The sequence below is a fragment of the Nicotiana attenuata genome, chromosome 1, assembly GCF_001879085.1.
Source record: "Nicotiana attenuata strain UT chromosome 1, NIATTr2, whole genome shotgun sequence".
Lineage (NCBI taxonomy): Eukaryota > Viridiplantae > Streptophyta > Magnoliopsida > Solanales > Solanaceae > Nicotiana > Nicotiana attenuata.
The window spans coordinates 95,722,391-95,733,677 of NC_031989.1; positions in this window are offsets into that span (position 1 = coordinate 95,722,391).

Genomic DNA, 11,287 nt, shown 5'->3' on the forward strand with positions numbered 1-11,287 from the left:
TATATATATAGTAAATGCATTCGCGTTCCGGTGCATTAATGTCGTTATATTCTGCTTGTATACATTTAATTGTAAAATTAACTGAACTGCATGCCAGGACAACTTTAATTGTCAAACTTAATGAATGACACTTGACACATCTTTTGTGATATAAACTACTGCACACAAAGACAATTACCTGATCTCTTTTATGTTTGAATTGGAAAATATACATATATAATTCATTAAGTGCCAAGTTTCAGCATTATAGAGCACGAAAAATCAAATATAAAAAAAAAATCAAATTAGACATTCATATCTTCACTATTTTAAAGGGTAGACAGAGCTATCTTTAAAATTCTTGCATAAAAAGTAATAGGTATTCAAAAGGGCACTTTGGTGCACTAAGCTCTTACTATACGCGAGGTCCGGGGAAGGGTCAGACTACAAGGACCTATTGTACTCAATCTTATCTTGAATTTCTACAAGAGGTTATTTTCATGGTAGTAGCTTTACCAGTTACTCTAAGGCTCCCTAAAAAGTAATAGGCATTGCAAATGAAAATAGAACTATCGGATGAAATGGCACCAGATTTAGTTTAGTTTAATTCCATTACCCTTTTTCACTGTTTGAGATAGCACAAAGATGAAACTGAAACACCATCAAATTGATGTGATACTACAAATTTTTAGCTCGCAAGTTTGAGACTCTCTGATAGTTGATTCATAACAGACTTAGATACAAATAACACCCGGTACCATAAAATCTCAAAGGTCAACTTCCTTTTTAAAGACTATATAATTGAAAAAGAAATACAAATCATGAAGAAGCGAATCTAAATGTTCTCTTGGTAAAATAGAGAAAGTTCAAATTTGAGCATATAATCTAAGACACAACTACTAAATTTTAGAAATAAGCAGATAATAAAATAAATTACCGAAGTTAACTGCATATACAATTAACTCTATATAATGAAAAGAACCAGAATCAATTATGCATAATATTCAAGTTAGGACAGGCCATAGAAATTGAATATTTTAGTACACTTCAGTTTTTCATTTCATGACTGGAAGGGCCATCAATAGTTTAGAAATTGAAACAATTCAATAATTAAAGACAACAATTTTAATCATAACGATATATATGTTCAATTCGAAAATAATTATTAATGCTAAGTTATGTTTTTCTTACTTCCTATTGATTATTTAAAGAAAAAATAAATATTTAACTATCACTATGTAATGTTAGGCATAGTAATACAGATTTTAATTTCTATACTGATATTATAAACTTTGTTTTAACGTTATCAAATTACCTAAAATGTAATTAAAATAAATTTTCAATAATAAGTAAAATAAATAACTTAAATAAAGTAGGTAATTACTACTCCCTCCGGTCCAAAATAAGTGATTTTTTTGGATGTTTTCACATAGATTAAGAAATTCACCTTTTAGCATTAATTAGCAATGGAATTGACCATATTAACCTTTACTATCTCACATAAACACTCCTAACACATATTCCAACACTATTTACTCCAAGGACAATGTAGGAAAAAAATAATTAATTCATTCTTGAAATCTGAAAAAATCACTTATTTTGGACCACAAGAAAAACGCCAAAAAATCACTTATTTTGGACCGGAGGGAGTAAGAGACAAGACGAACCCTTATTTTAGTCCTTTCACAAGAAGGAAAATTAAAAAAAAATTGAAAGACAAGAAGAAGGTGAATTTGGCAGAGAAGATTGGAAAAACTACCCCATCTCTGTAAGGTCATCTAACTTTGTGTAAACACTCTGATCAAAACTCAATTTTCTGTTCCTCACCAAAGATTTCATTTTTCGTATCTTCACCCCCTATCTCACCAAAAAGTTTCATCTCCATCATTCTAATTTCCACACTAAGAATTGTAACTAAGCATTTATTAGTTATATCCTATTTATGACAAAATTTATTAATCTTACAAACATCGATTCAGAAACGAAGAGGCAACTTACATGTAAAATGAAATTAGTAATCTAATTACTTAGTGAAGGATAATTGGAGTCAAATTAGACTAACTTTAATTGTCCACTACATTGAATTTACATTTGAAATAGTAACTTTCACCGTAAATTACATTGAATTGCCACTACAAGAACATCATTTCTTGGCAAAATTTCAAATGCCGTTAATATTGTGTGTAGAGGAGTAAATTAGCGGCAATTAGCTTATCGCCATTAAATAATTGCCGCTGAAGCCCCTTTGTTTGTAATAGTGACGCAGGTGCGGCCATCTTCGCAGGTGCGGAACCGCAGAAGCGGCGAATTTCTCGCAGATGCGATGATCGCTGGCAGAAAAGGCTAAGATCGAGGGTTTATGCTATTTTTCACCATTTGGACTTGAGAGCTCAGAATTAGGTGATTTTTGGGGGGATTTTCATGTGGGTGTTTGGGTAAGTGATTCTTACCTAGTTTTGGTTAATTCCCATGATTATGTCTGTAATTTCATCATTAAATTAGTGATTTGGGGTAGAAAAATTAGAAAAAATTTGAAAAAAGTTCTTAGGCCGAATTTTGAGATTTTGATCGAGATTTTAGTATCGGACTTGAGTAATTTTGGTACGAGTGAACTCATGAGTGAATGTGTGTTCATATTTTGTGACTTTTACCCGATTCCGAGATGTGGGCCCGGGGAGACTTTTTAGGGCGATTTTTCAATTTCTTGCTTTAGCTTTGATTTCATTAGCTAGATTAGTTGCTTTATAGTTATATTTATGATATATAATTGATTTTGTCTAGATTTGGGCCATTCGATGTTGGATATTCATGGAAAAAGCATTGTTAAGGAATGATTGAGCTTGGTTCGTGGTAAGTGGCTTGCCTAAATTTGTGTGGGGGAACTCCCCTTAGGATTTGGTACTATTTTGATATGTGAGCGTCGTATACGTGAGGTGACGAGTGCGTACACGAGCTATTTGTTGTAGAACTCCAATTTTAATTAAGTAATAACCTGTTTCACTTTATTTGAGCTACATTAGCATATGTAACTATCCTGTTTAGTTTAGAATAGCATGTCTACGTGTCTTAATTGCCTATCTGAACTCTCTACAACATGCTTAGTGAATTTCCTGCTTCTTCCTTGACCTGTACTTAGTCTAAATTGTAGGATTTCGTGTTGTAGCTGTCATTTCTACCGTTGAGCAATGTATTTACTTTTGGGACTATGGAAGATTATTCCGGGGGATCCCCTGCATATTTACTTTTGGGACTACGGAACGGTATTTTGAGAGATTCCCCTGCATATTTACTTTGGGACTACGGAACGGTATTTTGGGAGACCCCCTTGTCTTGCATATTTACTTTAGGACTACGGAACGGTATTCCAGGAGATCCCCCTACGTTTGGGACTACGAGACGATATCTCGGGAGATCCCTTGTTGTTATCTCTGTGTACTAAGCTGTTACCTTTCTATGATCTAATTCTTGGTAAATTTCGGTCTTTATTTTACTGCGATATTTCATTCTGTCTTGTTATATATATATATATATATATATATATATATATATATATATATATATATACATATATACCAGTAGGGCCCTCACATGACCTCATCACCACTCGACCGAGGTTAGGCTTGACACTTACTGGGTATCGTTGTGGTGTACTGTGACGACCCGACCCGTCGTCTCATGTGTTACTGCTTTGTTTCTCCCATTTTATGCTTCTTCATGTTTCGTTATCGGTATGTGGTGTGTTAGAGTTGATTTGGATTGGTTTTGATAAGAAATGAGACACTTAGTCTCTTTAAGGAAGGCTTAAGTTGGAAAAAGTCAACCGAACGTTGACTTATGATTTAGAAGGCTCGGATGTGATTTCCGGTGATTCGGTTAGCTTCGGGGGATGATTTGTGACTTGGGAGTGCGATCGGAATTAATTTTGGAGGCCCGGTGTAGAATTAGGCTTGAATTGGCGAGGTTAGTATTTTGGCGAATTCCGGTGGATGAGTGAGAATTTGATCCGGGGGTCGGAATGGAATTCCGAGAGTTGCTGTAGCTTCGTTAAGTGAGTTTGGATATGTGTGCAAATTTTCAGGTCATTCGGACATCGTTTTGTCGGGTTTTTGATCGAGAGTGCATTTCGGAAATTCTTGAAGAACTTAGGCTTGAATCCGATGTGAATTGATGATTTTAGCGTTGTTTGATGTGCTTTGATGATTGGGACAAGTTTGAATGATGTTATGGATATGTTGGTGTTTTTGGTTGAGGTCCCGGGGGCTTCGGGGTGATTCCGAATGGCTATCGGGATGAAATTGGAGTTGAGGAATTGCAGGTTATAGCTGGTATCTGATATTTTCGCTTCTGCGGAAATGGACCGCAGAAGCGGTTCCGCAGAAGCGTAATGGTGGTCGCAAAAGCGGTCAAGAGCCTAAGTAGGGTAGTTCCGCAGAAGCAGAACCTTTTTCGCACAAGCGAGTCCGTAGAAGCGGACTGGCGATCGCAGAAGCGATCTTGGTCTATAGATGAAATTCCGCAGAAGCGGGAAATGACCGCAAAAGCGGTATCGCGGAAGCGGGTGTGGGGACCGCAGAAGCGGAAACCCCTGGAGCCAGAAGGGTTTTATATTCATTTTGTCCACAAAGCTTATGTTATTTCCACTATTTTTAAGCGAGCTTGAGAGCTATTGGACGGAATTGAAGGGGGATTTCGACGGGTAATTAATGGAGGTAAGATTTCTGAACCTAAACATGATTAGTATGTGAAATTAACCTAGAAATTCATGGAATTAAGCCTTAAATTGATGAACTAGGGCTTGAGATTTTGAGATTTATATTTGGGGATTTGAGGGAGCATTTGAGCTCGAATTTTGGTAAATTTGATATGTATGGACTCGTGGCGAGACAAGGAATCCGGTAATGTGAGTTTTGTAATTTTTCGAGAAGTGGGCCCGGGGCTCGGGTTTTCCCAACTTCGTAATTTTTGATATTTTTCGAGTCTTTTCGATTGGGTTATGATTCATTAGCCTATTGTGACGTATTCCTTGTGGTTTTGGTTAGATTCGACGCGCGTGGAGGTCGGTTTGAGGGGCAAAGGCGTCGCGAGCTAGAGATTTCACCGGTTCGAGGTGAGTAATGATTTTGAATGACGTCCTGAGGGTTTGAAACCCCGGATTTGCACAACTTGGTGCTATGTTGAGATGAGACACACGATCCATGACGAGCGCGGGGTCATTTACTATTGGGGACTGTGACTTGGTCCAGTCCGGATGATATTTTACCGCGTATTAGCAATGACTTGTTGTTTTCACTATGATTTGGGCTTATTGCCATATTTGGGGCTTATTGCCGACTGTTTGAACTCTTTATGAACTATCATCTCTGTTTTCCTCACTGTTTGTATTATTTGAACTCAGTCCATGTGATTTACACTGTTTCTTGAACTCGGCCATATTTACTCAAACTTGGAGTTTTAAACTGATATTTGAACGATTGTTTGAGCTGAGTATTATTGCTTTACTGTTGCCCGAGGGGCTGTTGACTATTTCTGGACTGATTGAAGCCGAGGGCCTTATGTGAGGGCATGATGAGTGAGGTGAGGAGGCTTTCAAGCCTCGTATTGATACTGTTCAGGCTTTCAGGCCTTGTTGATAGCGCTTGGGCTGTAGGAGCCCCTCCGGAGTCTGCACACCCACAGTGAGCGCGGGTACCCATTTAGAATTGGACAGTGGTAACAATGACACTGTCATACGTGTTTTGGTCAGGTAACAATGACTGACCAGTCAGGTAACAATGGCTGACCAGTGGTAACAATGGCACTGAAACACGCGTTGGGTCAGGTAACAATGGCTGACCGGTCAGGTAACAATGACTGACCATAGTTGAGCATACTTGTTTTATTAATTGTTTTCAAAGAGAATTTCTTGCTATGTTTCACTGGTTCCTACTGTTTACTTGATTTTACTGTTTGAGATAGCATTATCTGTGCCTGTGTGGGATTTTATACTCTCAATCGTTATTCATTTTTATTGCTTAAGTACTCACTTTACTCCCTGCACCTCGCGTGCAGTTGCAGGTATCGTTCACCCGGTAGCGGGTTATTAGCGGATTGAAGGTATTGTTATTGTAGCTGAGCAAGGTGACCGCCAGCGTTCGCGGCACCGGATGTGGCCTTTTGTTTTCCTGAAATTTTACTTGTATATATTTATTGGCCTGTAGTTGTGTTAAGGTTTCCTTAGATGCTCGTGACTTGTGACACCCCGGTCGGGTAGTAATTAACAGTTTCTAATGCCATTAAGTTGTATCTTCTATTCATTTATGTTTAATAATTTTTAGTGAAAGGATTTGGGTTAGTTGGCTGGCCTTGTCTTCACGAGAGGTGCCATCACGACCGGGTATGCGAATTGGGTCGTGACAAGTTGGTATCAGAGCCTAGGTTACTAGGTCTCATGAGTCAGGAGCAGGTTTAGTAGAGTCTCGCGGATCGGTACAGAGACGTCTGTATTTATCCTCGAGAGGCTGCAGAACCTTTAGGAAAACATCCCATTTTTGGAATTCTTATCGTGCTTACTTGATTCAGCTTGAGATATAACTCTTGAAATTCCTTCCACAGATCTGTATGCGCACGTGAGCGCTCAGTATTATATGTGCCTTCATGGTTTGTGATTCCCTGATCGAGGGACGAGATGTAATCTTCGTGAGTATGTTGGGCCAGTCTGGAGGACTTGAGGCCGGATCCTTGCCTATGGCTTGAGCACCGAGGTACTGATTGTGTGAGCGAGTGTTTTGAACGTATATGTTCGGTATTGTCCCTATTAGCCGGAATGGCGGTGGGATATCCATGTGATGAGTATGTTAGTAGGGCAATATGTGTCTATATGACTTGGTAGTGACGAAGAAGTTTGCAGGATAATAGATGAACTGTTAAGTGATTCGACTCCTATTGTGGATTGATGTGTAGCCCGAATTATGGGCGCGTAAAGAACATTTTCGTATCTCCTAGTTGGGAAGTGAAGTGCATTGCATGCGGCGGTATGAGTTCAGACTCAGGAAGACTAAAGCTGTGTTATGTGTATGTCGGTGGAAGGTGTGCTGGAATACTAAATCGAGGCGAAGCAGGTGGGTTATCTTCTGCGCAGTGATTCTTAAGTGGTATGGTCCTTATTCGTATGTTAGAAGATCTCATGTGTAATGGAAGGGTACGTGTTGAAATTTGAAAATTCGGGTCGCTTAAGAGAGTGGACTCAATTGATGTGAGGATGAATGCGAGATTTGTAGAGGATTACGGTACTTGATGATCTGTGTTTTCACAAAACTTGTACATGATTTGAGTTTAATATCACTGTGGCATTGTGGCATCATTAGAGTAAAAGTGTTATGAGTTGTTAAGTGTGTCTTGATATATGGCTTCGAGCCAAGTTGGGGAGGTAGCCGTTGATTAGCTGATTGCTCGGCTATGTGCTATGTTGGTTACGTCTCGAGGTATGCTGGCGAATCAATTCTAGTTTCAGAAATTGAGCCGAGGATGGCACGAGTGAAACAAAATTTTTGACAAAGGTTATATGGTGCTTCATAGGTGTGAGAAAATAATAGGATGTCTTGAGCTGTTGTTGATAAAGAATGCTCAGTGTATAGAGAAGGAAGATGTTTGTTTGTATTGGCAGGAATTGCAGTTTGAATAAGAGTGAATGACTCTCAGAATGGTTTTATCGTGTTCAAGATTCTACATGTAACAATCAGGTGTCTCAAGGTTGTGTATGTGGTCAGAGACCGTGTTTTCATCGGAAAATCAAATATTCTGGAGTGTGGTATTTCTGGGGACAGCAGAGAGAGTATTCGGTGGCCTATGGGTCTTAGACAGTGTGGTCTTATGTTCGAGTCTCGTGTGGTAAGCCTGGATTGAGGCATTGTGATGCTACAGCAAGGGAGAAATATCAAGTTGATGATGAATCAGAAGGGAAATTAGATAGATGGAGTAGCTTGGTAGTAGACCGAATCGGTATGGTAAGGATATGATTAATTCCTCGTATGTGTTCAAGGTAATGAGCCTCTACAAGCATTGTGCAGCAAAGTTCTTGAGTTCTGACAGCTTGCTTAGCTTGGTTTGGATAGAAGGATTTAGTCCTGGCAGTTTAGCTTGTACAAATGGAATTGGGAGAGAATTCTTGTTGGGTTTCACCGTGGTTTGGAGATGTGTGTATCTTCTATGGGCATGCGAAGCATGGAATGTGTAATGATTTTTCTTCTAGATGGGATCAAGGGAAGTGCGTGACTAGTTGAGTGAGTAGATTTCTGTAGCTCGGAAAGGAGATAAAAGTTTTCATGTTATTCCTGGATGGTATGGTATATGCGGCATGTTGTAGAGGACCGAGACTGGCGTGTGCTGGGTTACAGTTCAGTTCTGAAAGGAAGTTCATAAGACTCCTAGGCAACTGGTAGCCTCAGATAATCAAGGAAATGATACTGCTAATTGGAAGTGATTTGACGAGAGTATACGTCTCAGGAAAAGGTAATGGGATTAAACTGATGATACTACGGTAGTATTGCGGTGCTTTCTTGTTAGATCGGCTGTTGATATCTGAGTTGTGTGATGGCACAGGGGAATCTTAGAATATCTTTCGTGGAATGATTAGGTACTGGAGGTGTAATATGCATTCATACTGCGGAATTTGGGGATCAGGTACAGAGATTCTTGAGCTATATGGAGTTGGAGACTGGGAGTTCTCATGTTCAGGCTATGTAGTGGTTGTGGATCGTGTGTATTGGTACCGTTAGCAGCTATTGGAATTTGGAGGCTCGAGTGGATCTTTCTTTGCTTGGTATATTAGATTCTGGATATGATATTGGGGTATAGATTGGTTGTCTCAGTGTTGGGTTATTCTAGACTGTTGTGCTATGGGTTATGTCGGAAAATGCCACGGGTTCCATGGCGAGGTGCATCGGGTTATGTTCTAGCAGAGTGGTTTGTATTCCGAAGACCAGCGGACGGTTGGGAAGGATTGCTTTTCTTAATTGGGCCTTCGTGGCGGATGTCAGTGCAGAGGTTTCTACCATTGATTCAGTTCCGGTATTGAGGGACTTTACGTGTGATAATTAGATCATAACCTGCAGTGTCAAGGTGCTAATAAGGCACGAGTGGTTCTGTTCGTTAAGTCGGGCAACTTGCAGTTTGAATAAGAGTGAATGACTCTCAAGAATGGTTTTATTGTGTTCAAGATTCTACATGTAACAATCAGGTGTCTCAAGGTTGTGTATGTGGTCAGAGACCGTGTTTTCATCGGAAAATGTCGAGACTGGTGGTATTTTTATGATGATTATAGGGTTCTATGTATCGGTATCTGGAAGGTAATGGTAATGAATTCAGATTCGCAGGGAGTTCTTCAAGTAAAATATTCTGGAGTGTGGTATTTCTGGGGACAGCAGAGAGAGTATTCGGTGGCCTATGGGTCTTAGACAGTGTGGTCTTATGTTCGAGTCTCGTGTGGTAAGCCTGGATTGAGGCATTGTGATGCTACAGCAAGGGAGAAATATCAAGTTGATGATGAATCAGAAGGGAAATTAGATAGATGGAGTAGCTTGATAGTAGACCGAATCGGTATTGGTAAGGATATGATTAATTCCTCGTCTGTGTTCAAGGTAATGAGCCTTTACAAGCATTGTGCAGCAAAGTTCTTGAGTTCTGACAGCTTGCTTAGCTTGGTTTGGATAGAAGGATTCAGTCCTGGCAGTTTAGCTTGTGCGAATGGAATTGGCAGAGATGTTGTTATCGGGTTTCACCGTGGTTTGGAGATGAATATATTTTCTATGGGTATGCGAAGCATGGAATGTGTAATGATTCTTCTTCCTAATGGGATCAACGAAAGTTCTTGATTAGATGAGTTACGGTTCAGTTCTGAAAAGGAGTTCATAAANGGTAACGAGGGATCACCACGGGTATATGTTTGGTAAGGTCATTCAACTATTGTGTTGCTTCTAGTACAACTCTGGGTACGCTCGAGGACGAGCGTTGGTTTAAGTTGGGGAGGATGTGATGACTCGACCCGTCGTCTCATGTTTTACTGCTTTGTTTCTCCCATTTTATGCTTCTTCATGTTTCGTTATCGGTATGTGGTGTGTTAGAGTTGATTTGGATTGGTTTTGATAAGAAATGAGACACTTAGTCTCTTTAAGAAAGGCTTAAGTTGGAAAAAGTCAACCGGACGTTGACTTATGAGTTAGAAGGCTCGGATGTAATTTCCGGTGATTCGGTTAGCTTCGGGGGATGATTTGTGACTTGGGAGTGCGATCGGAATTGATTTTGGAGGCCCGTTGTAGAATTAGGCTTGAATTGGCGAGGTTAGTATTTTGGCGAATTCCAGTGGATGGGTGAGAATTTGATCCGGGGGTCGGAATGGAATTCCGAGAGTTGCTGTAGCTTCATTAAGTGATTTTGGATATGTGTGCAAATTTTCAGGTCATTCGGACATCGTTTGGTCGGGTTTTTGATCGAGAGTGCATTTCGGAAGTTCTTGAAGAACTTAGGCTCGAATCCGATGTGAATTGATGATTTTAGCGTTGTTTGATGTACTTTGATGATTGGGACAAGTTTGAATGATGTTATGGGATATGTTGGTGTTTTTCGTTGAGGTCCTGGGGGCCTCGGGGTGATTCCGGATGGCTATCGGGATGAAATTGGAGTTGAGGAATTGCAGGTTATAGCTGGTATCTGATATTTTCGCTTCTGCGGAAATGGACCGCAGAAGCAGTTCCGTAGAAGCGTAATGGTGGTCGCAAAAGCGGTCAAGAGCTGAGTAGGGTAGTTCCACAGAAGCGGAACCTTTTTTGCACAAGCGAGTCCGTAGAAGCGGAAGGGCGATCGCAGAAGCGATCTTGGTCTATAGATGAAATTCCGCAGAAGCGGGAAATGACCGCAGAAGCAGTATCGCGGAAGTGGGTGTGGGGACCGCAGAAGCGGAAACCCCTGGAGCCAGAAGGGCTTTATATTCATTTTGTCCGCAAAGCTTATGTTATTTCCACCATTTTTAAGCGAGCTTGAGAGCTATTGGACGGAATTGAAGGGGAATTTTGATGGGTAATTAATGGAGGTAAGATTTCTGAACCTAAAACATGATTAGTATGTGAAATTAACCTAGAAATTCATGGAATTAAGCCTTAAATTGATGAACTAGGGCTTGGGATTTTTAGATTTATATTTGGGGATTTGAGGGAGCATTTGAGCTCGGATTTTGGTAAATTTGATATGTATGGACTCGTGGCGAGACGAGGAATCCGGTAATGTGAGTTTTGTAATTTTTCGAGAAGTGGGCCCGGGGCTCGAGTTTTGCCAACAT